Source organism: Pygoscelis adeliae, unplaced genomic scaffold, assembly GCF_000699105.1.
Source record: "Pygoscelis adeliae isolate BGI_AS28 unplaced genomic scaffold, ASM69910v1 Scaffold261, whole genome shotgun sequence".
Taxonomy (NCBI): Eukaryota; Metazoa; Chordata; class Aves; order Sphenisciformes; family Spheniscidae; genus Pygoscelis; species Pygoscelis adeliae.
Genome location: NW_008824115.1, coordinates 951,270 through 959,367, shown reverse-complemented (window position 1 = coordinate 959,367; position 8,098 = coordinate 951,270).

Sequence of the window (8,098 nt, the reverse complement as noted above, 5' to 3'; positions counted from 1 at the left end):
GTGAGTACAAGATTAATGACAAACTGAAGTTCTGGTGCCATAGCACTTACTGTCTAATCTATTGTTTAGACATTCACAGCCATGCCTACCTGTCTGTCCTTAACTAAATGGCAGAGCCTGTGGTGTTGTATTTGCCGTGTTTAGTGCACGGGATTTGTCATTGTTAGTATACAGGAGGCTAGAATCTCAGTCTGGGACGCGTGAGGTTTGTGTGACTGTTACTTTAGTATAGCAGTTCTCTGTCTTTTAATTACTACTTTCTCTTTTTTACCCTTTTCCCTGTTTTTTGATGCACGAAAGTTTTGGTTTTTTTCCAGATTGATTCCTTCAGAAGTGCTTTGCCCTCGGTAGAAGTTGGATGAGAATCCTTGGTATTAAAAGACTTGTTTTAGGAAAGGGGAAAGAGGAGTGTTGCAAGATCCACTGGTGTAAGATGCCTGTTTCCTCCTAGCTTGCTATAAAAAGATACTTCAATGGGTAAAGCTCTGTATGTATGCAGCAACATCCTACCCTTTATTTGGAGGCCTATAGATTTTCCTTATGTTAAGCCTTATTATTCAGGACTGTGCAGATATCGGGAAATGGGTATCACAGAGCTGGCAGAGCATTGCTGGGAAGTTTGTATTCACCATGGCAAACTTCCTTCAACGTTTGATGGACTGTTTGCTGGGGAGCATTGTGACCTCCCTGAGAGGTAGCTTGCTGGGAGTGCTGGAAGCACTTCAGAAAATCTGGCCCTCTTCCCTGGCCCCGAAGTTTTCTTCAAACAGAGCAGGATATCATCCTTAATAAGTCTCTGAGTAAGACCTGACTTGTAGGGAGCTCTTGTATTACTTTGCCATAAATTGGTTCTGTTATATCAAAAGTAGTACACCATCTGCCTGCTATAAACCGTGTGCTCTCATTTCTGCCTGTTCTTGCCCAGATTGAAATGTTTTAGCTGTACATTTACAAATCTGGGATGACTGAGTGTTCGTACTATGAGGTCACCACGGCTGTAATTAGCTAACAGCCAGCTGCATTTCCCCTATAGTTATGGGCCAGCAAAAATCCCAGGGAGTCAGGTTTGCCCATGAGGGCAGAGTTTAACTCTACATTGTTGAAATTACACATATATACTGACACGGGTCTTGCATTTAGCGTCATACTAGGTCTCACTCCATGTCTATCAAAGCATCAGTAAAGAAGCCCCATCTGTGAAGAGCTGGAAATGTGGTTCCAGCAGGAAAGGAAAAATGCCCGAGCAGCTCTCCGCAGTGAGCTGGAACATGGGAAGAAAAACGGCACTTCTCAGTTCAGGGATTTTGCAATCATGCGGGTGAGAGCAAGCTACTGCCCAGGTCTTTTGAGTCTCAGTTGCTAGTGTTTGGGAACTGGGTACCGTGGTGAAGGAAGCGCTGTGTCTCTTTGAGGAGCGGATCCATGCTGTGCCATTGTGTAGGAAAAGTAAGTATGACAAAAAGTACACATCAAGCACGGCAACAGTGCTATGAACTTTGCGACAGAAGGGATCTGTGACAAATGGGTCACGGCGGTGTTATCTGAATGCCATCATCGTGGCACTCACAGCCCTGCTCTACAGCTCTTTGCTCTGTGTCTCTTACAGCGACGATGAGGAGGGTTTTGGTGGTCTGTGCTCTAAATGTTCTGTGTGGATAGATGCATACCCTTCCCCACCAGCAAAGCAAGTCTCTATTTTGTATTTGGAACTTTACAAGTGGTTTTATGGTAACAACTAAGAAAAATATTACTTACACCTTATTACTCACGTTTCCTCTTGGGTGTCACTTGCAGCCTGATACTGCTCTTTACTTTGCTGGCCCATTGTTAATTTGTTCCTTTTGTGTGGTGGTTTTGCAGCTTGTATTATTTGCTATTTTGTCTGCATTTTATTTTAATGGGACAGTCCTTGTTTTCAGTGAAGTCAGTTTGGGACTTTGCTGTAATTCCACTGAGTAATCTTAGAAAACTTCTAGTACTGTGTTGCCCTATTTGTATGCTTGACAGCTTTAGATGGAGCAGTAACCCCTAGTTTCTATTTTACATGTTTACACGTAGCATTTTAATTGAGAATCTGTTTTGTTGTATACTGACTCCATCACCAGGCTTTTCAGTAAGATCTGCCTTTTGAAGCATGAGTACGATAAAATTCTTGTGTTAGTTTTAATTCTGTGGTATGTCAGTTTAACTGTTGTAGAAATAAGGATATTTTTATGACAAGGTGCTGTGTGCCATGAAGAAGCTGTTGAAAATCAGCCGTGCCAATTTAAATGTCACAGAAAATATTGTAATACAGTCTGACACTTTGCAGCATGAAAATGACAGACTTTGTAGAGCACGAAGTTCTCCTTGCCAGCTTTTGGGAGCTCAGTTAGACACCATTTTCAGTGTATTCACATTGAATAAGAAGAGCGGCTGTGTCTTCTGTCTTACCATTTTTGGGTAGTGTGGGCAAAAGAGCAGCCGGTTACTCCGTAAAGGTCTGCTCAAAAGCAGTGGCCGGCTTTTCAGAGCCTGGCTCGGCTGGTGCAAGAAAACTTCCATGGGAAATCTTTGTAGCCAACGCGTGGCTGTTTTGCAGAGGTCCTGGATGGGATTTGAGAGCCTGTCTGGACCTGGGATGTGAGAAGCTTTAAATAAGAGCATAAGGGAACAGACCTGAAGGTGCTCTTGCGTGGATCACAGTCCTGTTGTGGTGCAGGCACTGTTCGCGGTTGGTGCCACCACTGTAGAAAAGGGACCGTGATGGTGCTGGCCCATTTCAAGCTGCCTGGTTGTGTGTTTCCCAGATGGAAACCTGGACAGCTCAACAAAAACTCCTCTTGAAGCATGTGTTTGTAATGTGTTGCATTACTGGTTTCTAACTTCCCTTTGTATATAGAGGGAAGCTTTTAGCTGCTGTGCGTGAGCGGTCTGTGTAGAACGCTTAAGTGAGGTATGAATTGAGTGGAGATGTTTCTAGCTGGTTTTTTTGCATGCGAGTTGTTGGCTTTGCATGGGAGAAGTTAATGATTTAGTTGGCAGTGGTTCAAAATGAAACTTATTTCTGATGTATCTAGGGATACACGTGTTAATAAAACACTTTTTGTTTTTCAGATTGCCAGTGCTACGAAAATAGAGACTTCCAGCAAAGAAGTCTTCAGCTCATGAAGCGGCAAGGACAGTGTTGAGAATACACCCTACCCACCCTCTGTGCTTTCACCCCAGGATACAGAGGGAAACAAGGCATGCGGGGAGCAAATAAATTATGCAAGGTTTGTTTGTTTTTATTTTGTCAGTTTGTTTATTTCTGAATGTATAAATGGATTATGAAACGATTATAGGCCAAGGTCCAGATACAACCAGCTTAAAATTTGCTTCAGTCCCTGGGTCTTAACGTTTCATATTGGCTGGGTGCTTTTGAGGTTTTAGAGTCAACCAGTAGTGAACACCAGCACTGGGGGGAACATAGGCTATCTGAATTGCTTCTCTCGAGGCATTCATCCAACTCCTAATGCCTCTGACTTCAAAATAGGTTGTATTTACAAAACTTCGGTCTAGACAAGCATCCAAATCTGTAAATAGAACAGATGCAGTTTTCTATACTTAACTTGAGGAGGAACTTGAGGAGGGAGAGGGAGGGGTTTAGGCTTTTTCCTGCCCAGCTATTAAGAGTGTTATGATGTGGTAGATGTCTGTCTATCAAAGGAGAGGGAATGGATGAGCAATTTCTGGTGTAGACTGCATCGTTCCAGAATTAGACAGAAAATTACCAGCGAAGAGATGCCCCACTTCTGATGTCTCACTGTCCCCAAAGGACAGAGCGGCATTAAAGCTTAGTTCTGGTGATCATCAGATGTCTTTCTGCTGTAGTCACAAACGTTATGCATGGCATATGAGAGAGGGAGACGCTTTGGTTGAGGGTTTGAAAGACCTGCTGCAACTGAGCTTATGGGAGGGCAGGTTTCCTCCATCCTCTTTAGTTTTGTCATGTGAAATAAAGGGGTTGTTGTAGGGATTTTAAAAGACTTAATCATGATGTTTTATAAAAGGGTGATGAGAGAGTGTTTATTCAACTTTTTATTATTTTTAATTGCTTCAACATTGTTTGCCATTATTTATTGAAGAACCTCCACATTGTCAATACTGTGCTATCTCCTACACCGTGTGTGCTACTAGTTAACACAAAATCCAGACGTGTTTGGGCTTTGTAGCAGGAATCCACTGCACAACCCTGGCAAAACCACCTTTTAGGAAGTTCAGGCCTGTGGGCAGTTCTGCACATCACAAAGTCCTAGGGAGCAGGGTTGGACCTGAACACATCCAGTTCATCCTCATTCCCCGGGAGTTTGTCTGACGCGATCTTAAACATATCCACTGGCAAGGGCTGCAGTTTCAGGGGGATTTGGTCTCATCCTGTGCTAGGACAGGATTGCTTTTCTTGCCTGACAAAACACCTTGGGGCAAAATTGTGCTGAATAAACAAGGGAACTCTCCAAGTTGCAGGTTTTTCTCTGACTGACACACACCAGGCAGGTGACTCTTAGAGCTGATTATTATATGATATTCAAACAGTTAAAAAAAAAATATATATATATGTTCAGCTCATTTTGTAACCCACTCATCTCTCTTAAAATAAGTATATAATGGAGCATTGCTATATTTTGTAATGACTTTAGAGTTCTGCCACTCGAAAGGAACTTAGGGCACCAATGCCACAGAAGTAAATACGCATGAGCTCTGCATTTGCTGTTTGTTGGTTAGTAGAGTATTTGACCCGTTCTTTTCTAAAACAGACAGATTATTTTTAAAACTAGCTTATATGTTCATGATATATTATAAAATGAAAATGGATTTGTAGGAGTGATCAGTGTTATGTTGAACATGATTGCAACAGTCTAGAAGCTCTTCTGAATTTTGGAGTTTTCCCTCCTCAAAAAGGTAAAGTAATACAAACAAACAATCCCCAAATAGTCAACTTCTAACTGATTTTGATAAAAGGACAGCCGTGATGCTGTGCCATTGTGATTGATACAACTAGACTTACTGTTCTGCAATAGGCATGCTCTATTGCCTTGGTTAAAGGTGTCACTGAGATTTTATACACTGCAGCACTCATAAAAAGTCTTAATTTGTCATGTTAGTCAACCTGTTGTGGGCTTGGGGTTTTTTTTGTTTTTGTTTGACCTGTATTGGTAAAAGGAATTATTGGACCTGATTCTAAAATTTAATGAAACTAATGTCTGTTTGGGGATTGGGTCCCACAACCATCAGAGCCTGTGGTTGGTTTTGCCATGTTTCAGTGCTGTGGGGTAGATGAACTATTTATTGCCTTGCAAGTTCTTCAGTTTTTTAACAGTCAGTATGTTTTGTTTCTTTTTGATTGTGATCACCTGCAGCTTTCCAAAAAGCAGTGAAAACCCAGAGCGAGTTTGTCAGTGGCAGAAGGTGTATTTGAGAACCATGTGAAGACATGGGAGAGAAAATTACGGCATACAGATTCCTAATGATAAACATACGAAGAGCATCCTAAAATTATAAAGCAGTGTGGTGCATTAAAGCATTAATTTGCATTTTGGCTGAGGCATAGCTGCATTTTTGGACTGTCCCTTTAATTCTGCTCTGTTAATTACCTGCTGACTGGTTCCTGGGGTGGAAGCAGCAGGAGCTGCGCCTGCAGCAGTTCTCTGACGTAGTGGTTTCTATCAGACAGAGCAATGGGACTCCTAAGGTTACTTTGAAACCTGGGGTCTCCCACTGTAGACCAGCAGACTGACTTGAACAGGAATCTAATTAAAAAGTCCAAGATATTGAATAAAGCTCACAAGTGCCATCTGTTCAGTTTTACAACCTGAAATTACTCGGTGAATCGCAGTAACAAGTTTGATTGTTCCTGCATTGAGTTGCAGCTGAATTTTGCTACAGCAGATGGCCCGTACAAGCAGAGTTGTGCAGACTCTGTTAGTGTTGATAACCGCTTGGACTTCATTAAGTGTTCCAGCAAAGTATATATGTTCTGGAGATAGAGGTAGTTTAAAACTTAATCTTATGAGGAAGGCATTGATAGGCCCTGTGCTGATTTACCAGCTTAGAGTGTGCTTGGAAGAGGCAGCGTGTGCTGGGCACTAAGCAGGTACTTGGCAAGGTGCGATTCCTCGGGCTCTGCAGGAGCAAGCCCTTCCTGTCTGGCTGGAGTTCCCGCTGGAAGGAGGTACGTGGATCGTTTCCTTTGCAGGGCGGTGGGCTCTGGTTCCCCAGATCCGAGGGCTCTTGGTTCATGCAGCCGAAGAACCCGCTTGCCGCGCTTTGCATGTAGGCTTCAAAGTGTCACTTTGCCTTTGAGCACAGCTAAGAAGACACAAGCACGCAAGCCCGTACTACACACCGACTCTCAAGTTGCTCTGGAGAGTGATTTGTTGTGCATGTGCGAGATGTGGAAAACCTGAGTTAGGAAGAGAGCTGGTTAGCGTGAGATATGGACGTACTGAAGGTGGTAAGAGCGAAGTACCTCTTGGTATGTCTTCATGCTGGACCTTCAATGGTGGTGTAGCCTGAGGAAGACAGACACCTGATTTTTCAGAAGAGCCTCTTTTGAAGCAAAGCTGATGTATAATTGGGATAAGTAGGTCACTGTGTGCTTACTTTAATAGCTGTTTAATTATGATGCAGCATTGCTGGCATATGGAGTAAGACTGTGGACTCAGATGTTTGATTAAGATATGATCGTAACTCCATCTGTAGACTCTTGCAACAAATTGTTCCTAAGTTAAAGTAATTAAAAGCAAGGCTTGGTTCTTTATCTCCTTTTCAAGTGAAAGTCTTACTAATGTGGTTGATTGGATGACAAAATGCCAAACAAAAGTCTGTAGACCCAGGGGGAAAAAAAAACCAACAAATTTGTGATAGAATGACCGGGAAACTAATCAAATGTGGGGAGAAGGACATGCACCAGTGCTTTCACATAAACTGTGGAACAGAGCAATCTTAAAAACACTTTCAATAACATATAATGTTGGTACTAACAGTGTACATTCAAACTTCATGTGAAACAAGGTAGGGACAGGGGAGAAAGAAGCTTTGTGGCTGTTTAGGCAAGCCCCTGTGACTGACGTTCAGGTGTAGTCTAGAGGAGGAAAGGTTCAAAACGGGCTGAGGAAGTGGAGGAAAACTGAGGGAAACCTTGTGGCCTGCTGGTTAAGTTCTGTATTCAGGAAACAATTTCTTATTGTCAGGCAACAGTGGATGAACTCAGTAAACTCAGTTCCTGATTTTCTAAATAATCAATCTGGTGTATGCATTTTTTGCAGTGTAGCCCTAGAAGGAATATATAAGGCCATAAAGACTTCAAGGTGAGATAATGTTTGTATCTCCAAAGCTGGCTAGCTGTAGTTACTGCCTATCCTTACTTTCTAGCCGTACATTAATTTCCCCGTTGCCTCGGTGTTCTCTGTCACAGCCTCGTCCTCCACTGCCTGACGGCTTGACTGCACTGTCAGCAAGGATCATCAGCCTTACTGAAAAAGACACCAAAAAGTTAGGTATGCCTGACAAAGCTTAATGATGCTACCCTCCAGCCATGGGGCAGCTCTCCCTGTTACGTATATCCAGTTTGACACTTCTATAAGCTGGCACTGCTGGTAAGATACTGAGATGAAAGGAGCAAAGTGGCACCTTTCCCCTGTGGAGCTGTTGGGGTGTGCTGTGGGAAGGGGAACACAAGTTCCCAGGGGGAGCGCGGGGTGCCGACCTGCAGCCCTGCCAGGATAACTGCCTGTGTGCCGGCTCTTGCTCTGCGGCCGGTGAGATTTAGCTCATCCTTCGTGCCGGAGAGCTCATCCTCCTTTGCTGTGATGCGAGGTGGCAGGGGCTTGGTGTGTGTAGGTAGTGTGGCTGATACCCGGTAAGCATCGCACCAGGTTTTTCCTGGTCTGTGTGGCCAGGCCTTGAGCACAAATGGTGGCGCTCTGTGCGTGAGCATGAGTACTGAGGAGGAGTATCTGCGTTTATATTTCTCTGAGAGGCATTTTAACTGAGCTCACTGTCAGTCAAGGTAGATCATTGTTCTCCCACCTGAGCCTTACCACTGTGATCAACAGGCTACGGACATCCCTGCTCGAGG